Below are 15,994 nucleotides of genomic sequence, written 5' to 3' on the forward strand. Positions count from 1 at the left end.
CTCTGTAATACAGATGTTCTTCCTTCTCCCTAGGAAGAGGGCCTCTTCTTCCACTTCAATTCTGTTTCCTCCTATTTTCTCAGGAATCCATCCGCCATCCCTTTTTTCTTTTTGGCAGGGGAAGATTTGCCCTGATCTAAAATCTGTTGCCAATCTTCCTTTTTTTCTTTCTCTCCCCAAAGCCCCAGTGCATGGTTGTGTATACTAGTTGTAAGTCCCTCTAGTTCTTCTATGTGAGCCACTGCCACAGCATGGCAACTGACAGATGAGCGGTGTGATTCTGTGGCTGGAAAGTGAATTTGGGCAGCCTAAGCAGTGAGAGCACTGAACTTTAACCACAAGGCCATCAAGGCTGGCTCCCTTTTTTTTTTTAAATAGAATTAATTTTTTAGGTTAATAGCAAAATTGAGTAGAAAGCACAGAGAATTCCTGTATACCCCCTACCCCTACACATGCACAGCTCCTTTCAAAAATGCTCAAGTCCTAAGTCAAACACAAATGCCTTTAAGAATCTGCCCCTATTCCATGCTTTCTTTCACTACTTATCAATTTCCCTTCTTAGCTGAATTTACATGTTTACCGTCTCCAACCACATGCCCTCCATGCCATCTACAGCCCACTCCAATGTGGCGTTAGCCTACATCACTACCAATGACCTTGTTGTACATTCCAATTGACAGTCTTTGGTCTTAATATTACTTGCCCTCTCGATATTTAAACTTCTTAACACTCTTCCCATGTCATCAGTAACACCACACTCTTCCTCCTTTCTTTCTTACCCTTTCTTATAAGTTCCCTTCTGTGAGGCCATCTCCAAGCCATTCTTCAAAGCTTAGTCTTTGGCCCTTTTTCTCTCTCCATCTCATATATAATACCTTGATATAATCCTTTCTTGGCCCTTCAAGAAAACTTATTGGTTCTCCCCTCACATGTGCAGTCCAGAACTTACCTACTGAGCATCGCTGCTTGAGTAACCATGTATCTTACACTCAGCATATTTGAAACTGAGTACTTAACATCTCTCCGTCACTAAGGAGGGTGAAAAAGATCTTGCATTCTCTTTTGCTTTTTATTGTTCCATTTATATATTGCTGCAAAACAAATCACCCCATTACATAGTAGCTTAAAATGAAACACCATTCATCTTGCTCTCAAATCTGCAATTTGGTCAGGGTCGGCTTGTCTTTTTTTAAAGTGGTGTCAACTGGAGAGGCTCAGTTGGAGGATCCACTTTTAAGAAGTCTCACTTCCATGGTTGGCAAATTGGTGCTGGCTTTTTGCTGGGAGCTCAGTCAGTGCCATGTGCTGGGGCTCTGGTTCTTTTCAATGAAGGCAGGTGACCTGACAGTACACAACCCAGGCTGCTGGGCTGGTGCTTATTAGGAGTCTTTCACCATGAAGGAACAGTAGGGAGTGTGCAGATCCTTCAGAGCTACATGTTGATTCTTGGAGAGCATCCCTGGTTCTTAGGCTGTGAGAATTTTCAGCTGCATGATTAGGGAAGCGCCAGCCACAGGGTAATAGGGGCTGGGATCCAACAGCAGCGTGAAGCAGCAGAAACTGGGCTCCAGCACTGTTCTGCCAGCTCAGCATTCCTGAGGAGGGGAACCCCAGATCCTCCCTGGTGTGAACAAGGACTAGAGAATTTGAAGCTTACAAGTTAGGGTAGACAGATGACCTGAATTGCTGCTCAGGCACTCTGCATTAAGAGCTAGCTATACGCAGTTTCCAAGGAGCTGTGCAGGAGGCCAGCCCACAGGGAACCTCTCATGGAGAAATTCACCCATATTCCCAGCATTTCAACAACCATTCCAAAGCCTAAAATAAAACCTAAATCATGGGTTTGGAGGGGAGGTGCTCTCCCACTAAGTGGCTTTAGTTTTCAAATGCCATCAACATCACTTCATAAAAAAATGAAAGTTTTAATCCCAAACAATTTGGAAGTATCCATTGGAGAATAAAGAACAACTCATTATTAAAGGACAAAATTCAACCGAGTAAATTTTACAGATCTTATTGGCTTTATTCAGCAGTTCATGAATTGGGCAGCATCCAACCTAGCAGACAGGAGCTCCAAAGAGCTGTACAAGGCAAGAGATTTTTATAGACTGAAGTGAGCAGGAACAAGGGAAGTTATACTGGCATTTGCTGATTGGTTAAAGCAGGGTTACCTTCAAGACGTCTTGGAGCCAGGTCATGGAACTTCTGCTGAACCGGTAAGCCCTGATTGGTTGGCCTAGGGCTTCCTTTTCTGGGAGAGCTGAGCATAGAAACTTAGTTAGGCTTTGATTTGCTGAAGTGGGGCTTATCATAAGTGACTCCATGTTGGGCCCAATCTGGTTATTTTAAGGTCATTTTAAGAAAAGTCCCTGTGGTATAATGAGAAATATACTTGCTCTTTGTTCCTGGTGCCTGGCACAGAGTTCCTAAAACTCTTGGAAGTTCCTGAGTAATACGAGTGTCTTTTGTTATAAGGAGCCCTTTTTGAGCATGCCTGAGTTTCTACTAATGAGGTCACTTAGGGTGGGACCCCTAGATAGCCTTAAAATGGGGCTGTTTACCAGAAATATCAAATGATTAGAGGGTTGGAACTTTTAGCCTCACTCATGGGCTTCTGGGAAGGTTGGGGGGTGAAGAGGGGGGGAGTGCCAGTAGATTAAGCTCCATAAAACTTCCCAAAATGAGATTGATGAGCTTCCACCTTGGTGAACACCTGAAGGTGCTGGGAGGGTGGCACATTCTGAGAGGGCGTGGAAGCTCCACATTCTTTCTCCCATACATCTCTTCCATGTGGCTGTTCCTGAGTTTTATCCTTTTATAATAAATTGGTAAACATATAAGTAAACGTTTCCATGAGTTCCTGAGCTGTTGTAGCAAGTGATTGAATTCGAGGAAGGGGAATCCCAATATATAGCCAGTCAGTTGGAAGTACAGGTGATAACCTGGACTTGCGATTGACTTCTGAAATGGGGACATTCTTGTGGGGCTGAGCCTATGGGATCAGATGCTGTTTCCAGGTAGATAGTTGTCTACCTGGAAGTGAGTAAAATTTATAAGGACACCCAGTTGATGTCTGATGAGAACTGGAGAATTGGTTGGTGTGGGATAAAACCCCACACATCTGCTATTGAAAGTCTTGAGAGTAGAGGAGAAAAACAGAGTTTTCCCTTAGGTCTCTTACCATTTCCCTGATTTTCTTCCTGGAGCTGCTGGCAATGAAAACCGGTGTTTCAGAACCAGTGAGTTAATTAGTATAATAGAAGTGCCATTTTTAAAAGTTTAACACAAAAGTGGGAGTTAAACCTGGATTCAAGAACTGCCTCACTATTTCCTGACTGAGGGATTTGGACAATCAGTCCTCTTCCCCACAACACGACTTGGTGTCTTTAGTCTAAGATTAGAGTCTAGGTTTGCCTACATGAATTTCAACGTTATTTATGAATGAGAAGAAAACTGAGCACACACTTGCAAGGCTGTGTGCAGAGGTTGTAATCTTCGATAAGTTACTTTCAACCAAAGTGGCTGTTTTTGCGAGACGCTGTGAAGGACAGCAGCCCTTTTCTGGCTGTACAGAGGAGAAATGGATTATGCTTATGGCCTCAGGGATGAGGCCTTGGAAAAGGCCTCTCTCCAGAAGTTCTCGCCCATGGGCGCTCGTGTCTTACATAGCACTTTCCTCACCTGATTTTCCAGAAGGATTGAGAAGAAAGAAGCCCCAGCTGAGGGACACTGAGAGGATCACGCCAGTTCCAACAGCACAGTGTATTGGCAGTTCAGCAGCGTAAGGACCCTGCATGAATCTTCTCTGACGCATACACAGGAAGGAAAGGGATGGAATTACACTGGTCTAGCCATTTCACGCCTAAAAAGTAAACGAGGGGTGTGGAGGAGAATAGTGGTCCCCCAAAGATGTCCACATCCTAACCCTTAGAACCTGGGAATGTGTTACCTCATATGGTAAAAGAGACTTTACAGATGTGATTAAGATAAGGATGGTGAGATTGGGAGATTATCCTGGACTATCCAGGTAAACCCAGTGTAATCACAAGAGTCCTTATAAAAGGGGAGCAGGAATATCAGTCAAGAGTAGGAGATGTGAGGGTGGAAGCAAGAGGTTGGGGTGATGCCAGGAAGGGGTCACCAACTAAGGAATACAGGTGGCCTCTAGAAGCTGAAAAAGATAAAGAAACAGATTCCCTTGTTTGCTCCTCCTCCAGTGTAAATGCTGAATCACAGTGCCAATATGCCTGGAAGGAGCACAGGACACAGACCAGCCAAAGAGGGATAACGTGTCCTGGAGGACGTGTTTGCCTGCCAGTTCACACAATGAGACGGCTGACAGGACCAATATTCCATCTGTAAACAGGCACATGGCAACCCTGGAAAAGACTGACAGAGCTAGTAGGGACTGGGGTTGTCACTTGGGAATAGGACCACTGCTACCCTACTTGTGACTTTATGCAGATTAAAAAACTTTGCCCCCTCTGGGAGGGCAAATTAGAAAATTCACCTTTTCTGGGCAAATTCAGCTCTGCCCCAGGGCACACGGCTTCAGGAGCAGAGGACATTCTGTCCTTCCGCCCTTGCTTGGCCCCTTGCCCACCATCTCTGTGTAGTGCATGAACTGCACAGCCATACTTGGAGCACTGCCTGGATCTTTCTCTCAAGAGGAAGATTTGGGGTCCGAAGTCTGGAGAGACCCAGGCAAGCTTCCTCATCTCTGATATCTAGTAATACCTAGTGCTGTACATTTTTTGTTTGACCCTCTAGATCCCCCCTCAACCTTCCTCCACTTTTCTGTGTCCTGGGAGATTATTTTTATAGACTATATTAATTGAACTTCCTTGTACACTGGTTTTTGGTTAGATTCAGCCAACAAGAAGTACCAAATGAGGATTGGAGGGTGGGAGAAGTGAGATGCCAGAATATCAATTCTCCTAATTTCTTCCTTTTTAGGCCCCCGGTTGGCAATGGATATACTGCTTTATAGAAGGCCATAGTTTGTCTCCGACAGGTCTCACCAGGTTTTGGTACCTTCTCTCTCTCTTGTCCCTTCTAGCCTAAGAATGCAAGTAGCTTCTCACCATTGTTGGTCTTAGAGTTACATCGTCACCCCATGTCTTTTAATTCTGCTCCTACGTTTTATGCAGTTCGATAGTCCTTTCATGTAAGCCTTCGGTCACTCTATTTGATTCTGTCATCTTTATTCTTAGAAACTACCTCACAGCATTGTGGGGTAGATAATATTTCAAAGTACATGTTGAGCTGTTGAGGTACTGTGATATAATAAGAAATATGTATTTGATCTTTTTCCTGGTTCCTGGCAAAGAGCTTCTAAAACCCTTAGAATTTCCTGAGTGATAAGGTTGAGAGAAGGGTCTCCTGTTATTTATTATAAGCCTCTTTCGACCATACCTGAGTTTATGCTAATCAGGTGACTCTTGCTAAGCCCCTAGATTGCTTCAGGACAAGAGCTGGTTCCCAGAGGAACCAACCACATGATTAGAGAGTTGTAACTTTCAGTTCCGGCCCCTCAACCTCTGGAGAGGTGGGGGGCGAGAGGGGCTGGAGGTTGAGTTCAGTGAGCAACCACCATGATTTAATGTATCACACCTGTGTAAGGAAGCCTCCATAAAGACCCCTAAATGATGGGGTTTGGAGAGCTTCTGGGTTGGTGAATGAACCCATGTGCGGGGAGGTGGCACAGCCCAACTCCACAGGGACAGAAGCTCTGGTGTTGGGGACCCTTTTGGACCTTGCACTGAGTACTTCTTCATCTGGCTGTTCATTTGTATCCTTTAAAATAAACCGGTAATAATAAATAAAGTGCTTTCCTGAGTTTTTCGAGGGACCCAGGCAAATTTTCTGTGAGCCATTCTAGCAAATTATCAAACCTCAAGAGGAGATCGTAGGAACCCTAGATTTGTGGCCAGTTGATCAGAAGTACGGCAGACCTGTGACTTGCAATTGGTGCCTGAAGTGAGGGCAGTCCTGAGGGACTGAGCCCTTAACCTGGGAGGTCTGCACTAATTCTAGGTAGTGTCAGAACGGAATTGAATTGTAGGATGCCAGTTGGTGTCTGGAGAGTTGGAGAATTGGTTGGTGTGAGGAAAAAGCCCACGCATTTGTTATCAGAAGTATTAATACTTTGAAACATTTCAGAGAGCTGTTGAAAAAGGATGGTGACTATTGCGACGCGAGTAGGAAAGGAGTTGTAGAGAGATGAAGTGTCAGGCAGTGATCCCGTGGCAGAGCCTGGGCTCAGAGCTAGCATCCCTAATCCTGCGTGGTGGAGTCCCTTCCCGGAGGCTTCCTGGTGGAGGAGGCCAGGTGACAAGACAGGAGCAGGAATCTGGGAGGCGCACTAAGGGAGTCTCCCTTCACCCTGCACATCAGCGCACTTGATGTCTGTTTACTCCTGGAGCCCTGTGGGTTCATTTGCAAGCCCAGGTAGCAGGACTGAGAGAGACCGTACAGCAATGGGGACCCTTCAGCCTTCACAGTGGGCAGTGTTCATCGGAGAGATAGTGAGCGGGACTTTTCTAGTTGTTCTTGATTAGAGACTGTGGTGTTTATTGAAAAACAAGATTTATTCAATACTCCGTATTCTTAAAAACGCTGCCCCAAATGAGGCCATCTGCCTTCCTCAAGGCTTACTAAAGGTGGTAGGACTATTCTGAAGACCAGCCACCATCTCCATCCGTCTTCCCTGTCTCCACAGGAAGACCAGGGAGGAAGAGCAGAGCGAGAGGTCAGTGCCACCCGCCTCCTCGTAGGGAGTGTGGTTTGCAGGTGAGGGGTTACTTACAGGTTCACCCCATACAGAAGGTGTCTGGGCCAGTCTTTGTTATAAGCAGCAACCACAATAGAGACAGGCCTCAGGCAGCAGCCAGTTAAGTGAGGAGACAAAAGTCTCTTTCCCTTTTATGCTCTGCAAACAATAGAGAAGCTGGGCCTTGAAGAAGTGGGGAGGGGGTGTCTCAGCCTCACCCGACCCTGCACCCTCCTCCTCTCTCAGCAGGCAGTTTGCCCCCTCCTCTGCCTCTCCTGCATCTCCTTTACTTGCCTCTCCATCCCCCCTCAGGCGCGAACTGTGGGGAGACTGTGAAATTAAGAAATCTGGTTTCAGATGGAAATTTTTAATAACCAAATGTGTCCTCCATCACGGAATTTGCTCACATGACAGGAAAGAGAGATTTAACAAGACACATCCTAATGCAGTGGTTGGAGAAAAATAAGTCATTTCTTGCTGAAATGTCATGGAGTTGAGACTCCATGGCTGTGTGGATCATTTTGAATGTTTGCTAGGACAGAACCCTGGCTTCTGGACACTCAGTGGGCACTTGATGAAGAGTGACAGATGCCATGAGAACAAGAACGTACTGAGGTACACACTGTCTCTGGGAGAAGAGGGACCTCGGCTTATGGACAAAGAGATGGAGTCCACGCTTTATTCCGGCTGCATCAGACTAGGGGTCCTGGCAGTGCAGCAGGAGCAGAATCCGGGTGTTCTCTATTCCTACCCTGAGGAAATGCTTCTTTGATAGCCTCATCGCCTTTGGCAGTTTTCCCAGGAGGACAAAGTTTATTAATTCGGCAGCTCACTCTCCTATGACGAAAACATAAAAACAAGGCCTAAGACTCAGGAAGCAAGAAGCACAGTAAGATTGTAGTCATTTTTCAGGACCCGGTGTGAATGCCTTCACCCCTGGAAAGCCTTCTCTGATCCTTCCATTTGGCAGGGTTGCTTCCCATGCAGAGTTCTCCGTGGGTCTCCCAAGAGACTCAGGCTGATATTGGTGTTTGTGTCTCTTTCATGGGTGAAGGCTCCTTGAGGACAGACCCGTGTTTCGTCTTTAATGCTGCACCTCTTACTCTACTGCCTAGTAGAGATCCCGGCATATTGTCGGGGACCATAAAGAATTGGGGGTTACAGCCGTAAGACAGGGAACCTCCTACCCCAAGTGAAGGGACTGAAGGTCCCTTGAATCCTCAGATTCATGACTGTTCACAGTCTCTGGAATTTAGCACAAGATCTTTTTATAAGATCAATTATCAGCCAATGAACACATCAGCAGCAGAATAGTACTTGTGACTCTTTCTGTTGCAGAGAATAACTTTTTCTCTTTTTCTTTGTGAGGAAGATTGGCCCTTAACTAACATCTGTGCCCATCTTCCTCTATTTTATATGTGGGATGCCTGCCACAGCAAGGCTTGATAAGCGGTGCATAGGTCCTTGCCTGGGATCCAGGCCGGTGAACCCCAGACCACCATAAGGGAGAGCGTGAACTTAACCACTAGGCCACTAGGTCGCCTCCATATTTTTCTTATTCTTAGTTCATCTAATAGATAACAGTTTCTTCAAAATAATAATGACAACATTATATTCAGTGATGTTAGCTTATGGATAAGTGAAATGAATGAAAGCAAGGTGATAAGGAATGGGAAGGAGCAATTGGGAATACTCTGTTATAAGGCATTCGCACTACTCATGAAGAAGTATAGTGTTATTTGAAAGTGGACTTGGATTAGGTGTAAATCTTGTAGATACTGCAAACTCAGACAACCACTAAAAAACGCCAAAAAAAAGTATAATTGATAAGCTAGGAGAGGAGAGAAAATGAGATCTTATTCAGTGCTCAGTTAAAGCCAGAGAATGTAGAAAGAGAGTGGAAGACACAAAGAAGGAGAAGAGCAACGAATAGAAAACAACACAAATACGGTAAATATCAATCCAACTATATTATAGTCACCTTAAACCCCACTGGCCTAAATACATCAATTAAAAGCCAGAGATTGTCAGTGGATAAAAAATAGGACTCAACTATATGTTGTCTACAAGAAACTGACTTTAGATATAAAGACTCAGATTAAAAGTATAAGTATGAAGAAAGATAGACCATGCTAACACCACTCAAAAGAAAACTGGAGTAACTATATTAAACTGTATATTAACTGGAGTAACTATGTTAAACTATATTAATGTCAGACAGCGTAGACTGCAGAGCAAGGAAAATTATTGGGAATATTGAGGGGCATTACCTAATGATAAAGGAATCAATTCTCCAAGAAGAGACGATAATCCTTAATACGTATGCATCTGCTACAGGCTGAATTGTGTCCCGCATCAAATTTATATGTTGAAGTCCTAACTCCCAATGCATCAGAGTGTGACTGTTTTTGAAGACGGAGTCTTTGTAGAGGCGATTAAGTTAAAGTGAGATCATTAGGGTGGGCCCTAATTCAGCATGACTGGTGTCCTTATAAGAAGAGGAAATTGGGACACAAATGCAGAGGAAAGACTGCGTGAAGACACAGAGAGAAGATGGCCGTCTACAAGCCGTCGGAGAGAGGCCTGGAACACATCCTTCTCTCACAGCAGTAGATTTACGGTATCAGAAAAATGTTGGCAAAAATTAATAATTGTTGTTTCTAGGACTTCAAATAAAATTTCATAGAAATACAAAACTCTATATTATTGCCAGTGTATATAATTTCTATCCTCAGTCATACAACAGATCTTTTACAAGGAAATCAGGAAATATTTACATCCTCATCTGTGAATTTATGTGAAATAAGCAACTGGAACTGAGCCCAGTGTTCTGATTTAAAGGGGCTTTTCAGACATCAATATTTACACTGTATCTTAATTTATTCCAGAGGATTTTTACCCTCCAGGGCAATTAACTATATTAATATTCTTTTTTTTTTTAAGGAGGATTAGCCCTGAGCTAACTACTGCCAATCCTCCTCTTTTTGCTGAGGAAGACTGGCCCTGAGCTAACATCCATGCCCATCTTCCCCCACTTTATATGTGGGACGCCTACCACAGCATGGCTTTTGCCAAGCGGTGCCAGGTCCGCACCTGGAAGCCGAACCCGTGAATCCCGGGCCGCCGAGAAGCGGAACGTGCAAACTTCACCGCTGCGCCACCAGGCCGACCCGGCCCCTATATTAATATTCTTAAAGGATAAGAGTTCCTTTTTCAGTTTTCACATTTTTACTGGAGGCCACAGAGGAAGGGGCCTCCTCCTGTCAGTGGAGGTGCTGACAGTTTCTTCGGCGACTCCAAGCTTGGGCCCTGGGGTCCTGGGGTTGGCTGGGCATGTTGTGCATGTCCCCATCAGTTCAGAGAGGCATTGAGTGTGGCCTGGTGGATCATGATGGCGTAGTTGATGCAGGGGCTGAGTGGGGCCAGAATTATAGCAAGTCCTCCCAATGGCGAAGTCCCCCCACAACTTGCACTGGCTTCTTGGCCCAGGTATTCTTTTTTTTTTTTGAGGAAGATTGGCCCTGAGCTAACATCTATGCCCATCATTTTCTATTTTATGCTGTATGCCTGCCACAGCATGGCTTGACAAGCCATGCATGTGTCCGCCCCTGGAATGTGAACCAGCAAACCCGGGCCGCCAAAGTAGGATGCGCAAACTTAACTCTGCCACTGGGCCAGCCCCACCAGGCGTTAGTGAAGGAGGCAGCAAGCCTCCAGGCCATCATGGTCTCAGCAGTGGCAAAAGGTGTTTTCTTTTGAAAAGTTTGAAAAAGGTGAACCTTACAAGAGGAAGTGACAAAGAGGAACCTAAGGCCGGCCTGGCAGGTGTGTCCACCTAAGGGTAAGATATGAGAAAGAGTAAAACCGGAAGTTGTACATCTAGAAACTGATATTTTTAAGAGACCATGTGAACACTACTGACCTCACTCCTAAGGCAGCGTGGCCACTCTGCATAAACATTGCAGGGAGTCTTAAGGTTTGACTGACAAACTCATACACACAATAGACATCTGTGTAGTCTGCTGGGGCTGCCGTAACAGAGTACCACAGGCTGGGTGGCTTCAGCAACAGAAATTTATTGTCTCACAGTCTGAAGGCTGGAAGTTGAAGATCAAAGTGTCCCAGGTTTGATTTCTCCGGAGGTGGCAGACAGCTGCCTTCTCCCTGTACCCTCCTGGGGCCTTTTCTCTGTGGGTACACATCTCCGGTGTCTCTCCCTCTTCTTATAAGGACACTAGTCGTATTAGATTAGGGCCCCAGTCTTATGACTTCATTTAACCTTACTTGCCTCCTTAAAGGCCCTGTCTCTAAGTAAAGTCACATTGGGTGTTAAGCCTTCAGCATATGATTTTGGAGGCACCATTCAGTCCATAACATGCCCCATCCCTAAATTTTCTTAGCCTAAACCATAGATGTGACAGGCAACACAACATGTCAGGTCTTCTGGCTGTGATGCAGCGTCTGGCTACTTAATGTGATGAAAACTTAATTGGGCCTCGCTGCACCTGTTCACACCTGGCGGCTCAGATCCCATCCCACGTTGTGACGAGTGTGAATCGCCGGTGGAGCGTTTTCACTCAGCCTCTCTCCTGAGGTTTCCAGTCCCTGGTGCAGACAGGAAACGGTCCCTACCGACCTCATCCTGGCCTCTCGCCTCGTGGAAAATTGGCTGAGGGGACGAGGATCTCACTCGCAACGTGTAGAAAAGCGGCGACGAAGGGCTTAGTGAGGACAGCCTTTCAAAGCCGCGTTTCTAAAGTCTTTTCAGGAAACTGGAACCGGCTGCGCGGGGGGCCGCCGGGGTTGCTTCTTCCCCGCGGTCTCCAGCAGGCGGCGCGTCCCAGGGACTCCGTGTCAACTCGGAAAGGCCGGTGTCCCTGGAACACAGACGCCTCACGAGCCCCGAAAACGCAATCAGGTGCCAGAGCTGCTCGCCTGCGTTTGTCCGGCCGAATCTACCCGCTCGGAGGAGAGCTCTGCCCACCGCTCCGGCGCTGAGGCCATCGCCCAAGCTCTCTGCGAAATTTTCTTGGGAAAACTGACACTGAGCCCCCAGTGAAGCAGCAAAGACTGCTTTACAGAATTTTATAACTTGCCAGTCCCCCTATGAACGCGGGGAAAGGGACGTGAGAGGTAGTGGCCGAGAAACGTCGGTAGGTACATTTGGGGGTTCTCCCTGGGTATCGTTCCTGACGATGGGATCGGAAACGGGGGGCCCTGTTTCAGTTCTGGATTTGGAAGACTGCTGATTCCCTCTACCCCTTCCTCTCTAAACCTCCACATCAGGATCCGCTCATCTCTTTCCCACTCTCTTTATGGGAACAGTCGCATAGTACAAGAATACTTTCCCAGCCTCGTGGTTCTATCACACTTATTTCCGTTTCTGGTAAGTCTAGCTTCTCCTGACATAATTTCTGTAAAATCCCCTAAAATTGTTCCTTTACCTTTTAGGAATGCCTTTACCTTTACCTTTCTTCCGGAGTGCCAGATCCTTTACCTTTTAGGAATAAGATAGCATCCTGATAAATATCGTGGACATGAAGTAGCGCATGCAGGTGAAGGATCTCAGATGTGTGCCCCAGTCTCCTCATGTGTAAAACAGATGACGTTTAACTGCAAGGTGAGCAGTAACTGAGGGAAGCACTGCTTGTCACATGGCAAGCTCTCAATCTCCTCCTTCCACTGTCTCACTGGTTTTCCAGTGACCAGAGGCCCAGGTGCTATAGCCTTAAATACCTTGAAAGGGAAAGCCTTGGTGGAGGGGAGGACGCGTGAGGAATTCTGGCTTTGGGGTATAAAATTGTTTCTCCATCGAGATTCTTGTTCAGGCACATGACGGGCAGCCTTCTGAGGCTCTGGAGGCTTCATAGTGGCAGAGTGAGAGGTCCAGTGAAAACTCAGGCTCCAGGCAACAGGAGCTGGGGTATTAAAAGAAGGTGATAAATCTCATCCTTACGGGGTAAGTGACAGTTCCCAGGACTCCAAATCTAGTGGCCCCAGGTCAAGTCCTTCTGGGAACTGAATCTGATTTGCTCAGAATCTAACTTGTCCACACGAATCATTCCCACCAGTTTTCTCACACTTCTGTTCTGAAACATCTTCCTAACCCCAATATATCTGCCCCAGTGTCTCGACCTGTTTCTTGCGGAAGGAAGAGAGAAAACTCAAATGGAATTGCTGGAGAGTGAAGCATGGCAGAATATGCCACTCCAAAATATTCCACTTTGGCCTAAGGATTATTTTGAGCTGAGGGCAACTGAGAAGCAGCAGATCTAAGAAAAGCTCTCTGCCCTCCCTGTATTTGCCTAAAAGCAGGACATAAATTTACGAAGTTGTCTGTCCTCCCCTTTCTACTAGGAAAGACAAAGATTAACCTCTGGAGACAACTTTAGACCCTTATCAATGGAGAAGGCAGTGACTTAAATCTGTGTACAAACCTTACCCTTGTTTACCGTGCTTTTCCTGGTCACCTCTCCATAACTGGCCTCCTCTATAAGTTTCTTTCCTTTGTCTTTAGCTGAAGATGATATTTAAGCCTTAGTTCTAAGCCACCACTATGAGTTCCTCCTTTTTCCCTGGGTATCTCCCATGTATACATGAGGTATACATGTTAATCAGTTTCTGTTTGTTTTTCTTTTGCTGATCTTTTGTTACAGAGTTCCCAGCCAAGAACTTCGAAGGGTAGAGGGAAAATTATTTTTCCTTCTCTAGAAGAATAATGGTCACCTAGGACTGGAAAAACAATTCTTTAATGAAGACAGAGAAACCCCCGAAAAGACAGAAGGAAGTTGGTGAAAAGAACAAGAGGAAAGCTGAGGAAGGGACTTGGCCAATAAAGCACAGGATAAAAGTGTGTCAGAGGTCTCTATCCAGGCCATCGGTCTGAGAGAGCAGACATTCCCTGAGGGTGGGAGAGAGCTCTCTGCAGACATGACCTAAAGGGATCAGAAGCCCCTTTTCATGAATCCAAGGGCAGAGGCCTGCATGGGTAGACCAGGTGCCCAGGAGGCTGCAAATGTCAATACAGGGAAATGCTGCTTCTAGTTTCCTCATAGAAATTTTCTTGACCGGGAAACAGAGTATGCTGGCTAATATACTTCCTCCCTAAGGACAGTAAGTATGACTCCATGCCTTCCTTGGTTATTCCTGAGGAAGGACTTCTGAGGGCTTTGCTTGACATACTTCAAAGTTCCTCCTCTGAGCTCAGAGCAGCATCTAAAGAAAAGATGTCACAGCTGGATACATCTTTTGCAGATTGGGGAAGCGCGCCTCCCTCGGAAATGACTGCTAGGGTCATCTAATTCTTGAAGGAAGCGATCTTAGAAAGGCCAAGAAAGGAAAGGGGAAAAATGGAGGAAGTGCAGGACAAACAGATAAGGAAATGAAAAATGTTTATTTTGGCAAAGTGGCTTATCTTTTACGTGATAAAGAAGAAGAGTAGGACAGCCAAGCCAAGAGCAGAGTGGCGCAGCGGAAGCGTGCTGGGCCCATAACCCAGAGGTCGATGGATCGAAACCATCCTCTGCTAAATATTTTCAAGTAAGTAGGTTCCAGAGTCTCAGGGAGAAGACAGCCTCTGAGGAAACTGATTTCATAAAATTCACCTCTGACGCTGTACCTATTTCCTAGGAATGTGTTTGGTATTTTCCTTCTTTCGCTCCCACGTGACTGGGTAATTTCCTTCTCACTCATTTCAAAACAGAGACAAATCTTACCACCATAGTAGAGGAAGAGGAGGTGACAAATTCCATGCTGCAAAAAATTAATGTTCTATCTTCCACTGGATAGAATACGCACTAAGGTAGAATATGATTTTATATTTTTCTTGCACATTTTCTTATAGTCAAAGGAAGAACATTGTTACTTATTTTTGCCTGAGAACATTGGTTACTGTAAACCTACGTTGCCTTTTTACTTGGGGGGAATCCTGCTTTTTCACTCTTTTGTTCATTCCTGTGCGTGATTTATTACATTCATTTCTAACCAGAGCTCCAAAGGACTGGAATCCAACCCCTGGGGTTTCTCTACCCCAGGCAACTGCTTCATATGTATGCTCATCAGCAGCCCAATTTGTTCTCAATTCTTTACCAGAAGCTGGAAATTACAAAATGAAACATTATTTGAATCTCCAACCTCCCCAACTTTATTGTCTTATTCCCCTGTCCCTGAAAATGTCAAATACCAGGGAAAGAATGCTCTAGGGGAAGTAAAATGTATGAAAAGAAAATCAAATCAGAAGATCTTAGCACTGTCGCAAGTCTACGTAGAAGGAAATAGGTAAACTGAGAAAATGGATACAAAGATACATGGAACTTAACATATGACGAAGTTAATATTTCAATTTAGTAGGCAAAGGTAGTTTCAAAAATAAATAGTCATGGTACAACTAACTTTGCCTATGGAAGAAAACAAAGATGGACATTTACTTCTCAACCATGTAAAAATCAAGTTCCAGAGAGATTAGTGATTTCAATACAAAACATAAAATTATAAAACATGTTGCAATTAATAAGAGAACTCAGAAAAAAAATTTAATTGGAAACGCTTGCGTAAGAAATATTTGAGCAACAAAGGCTTAATAAAAGTGTGCTTCAATGAAAGCCTAAGCCTAATTTAACATTCGCCTAAGTTAACAAATGTTAAACTTATTGTCGTGATCATTTTGCAATATATATAAATATCAATCATTATGTTGTACATCTGAAACTAATGCAATATGGCAATTATACCTTAATACAAAAATAACTTAAAAAAAAGGCTGTTAAATACCAAAAACCTACAAATTCCAGAAAAGTGACATAATATTTTACTAATTAACTATCTGACATGTCTCTATAATATTCTTTTCCTGGGTCATTTTGGCTGTGTAGTCTTTGATCACCTCTCCATATGACAAAATTTTGTCATATTTTCTATACAGAGATTGGTAAAATAATTCAATCTTTCCTCTAGCAGGGTTGGTTGAAATCTATTTTCCATAAACAGTTGCTTAGAAAAGCATCTCTCTGGTTTCTAAGTCACTGTTAGTAAAGTCATGCACATTTTTAAGATTGTTGTCCTGAATTTGGAAAGTCCTCTGTTCCTGTTCTTTTCGTTTATGAACTGCTGCGGGCCCCTCGCTTTCGTAGCACTGTTTCAGACTCGCCTGCAGTCTCAGGAGTTCTGATAAACGTTGTTGCATGTGATTCTCATCGATGCAGGAAAGAAAAAAATAAAAGATAC

At 44.7% G+C, this 15,994-nt stretch overlaps 1 non-coding gene across 1 annotated transcript; it reads left to right on the forward strand.

Moving 5' to 3' along the window:
- The first annotated feature begins 14,228 nt into the window (after window positions 1-14,228).
- On the forward strand, window positions 14,229-14,300 carry TRNAM-CAU (transfer RNA methionine (anticodon CAU)). The gene has a single exon. It is a non-coding gene; the product is annotated as a tRNA-Met (tRNA).
- Window positions 14,301-15,994: the final 1,694 nt, after the last annotated feature.

The sequence above is a fragment of the Equus przewalskii genome, chromosome 19 (genome assembly GCF_037783145.1).
Source record: "Equus przewalskii isolate Varuska chromosome 19, EquPr2, whole genome shotgun sequence".
Taxonomy (NCBI): domain Eukaryota; kingdom Metazoa; phylum Chordata; class Mammalia; order Perissodactyla; family Equidae; genus Equus; species Equus przewalskii.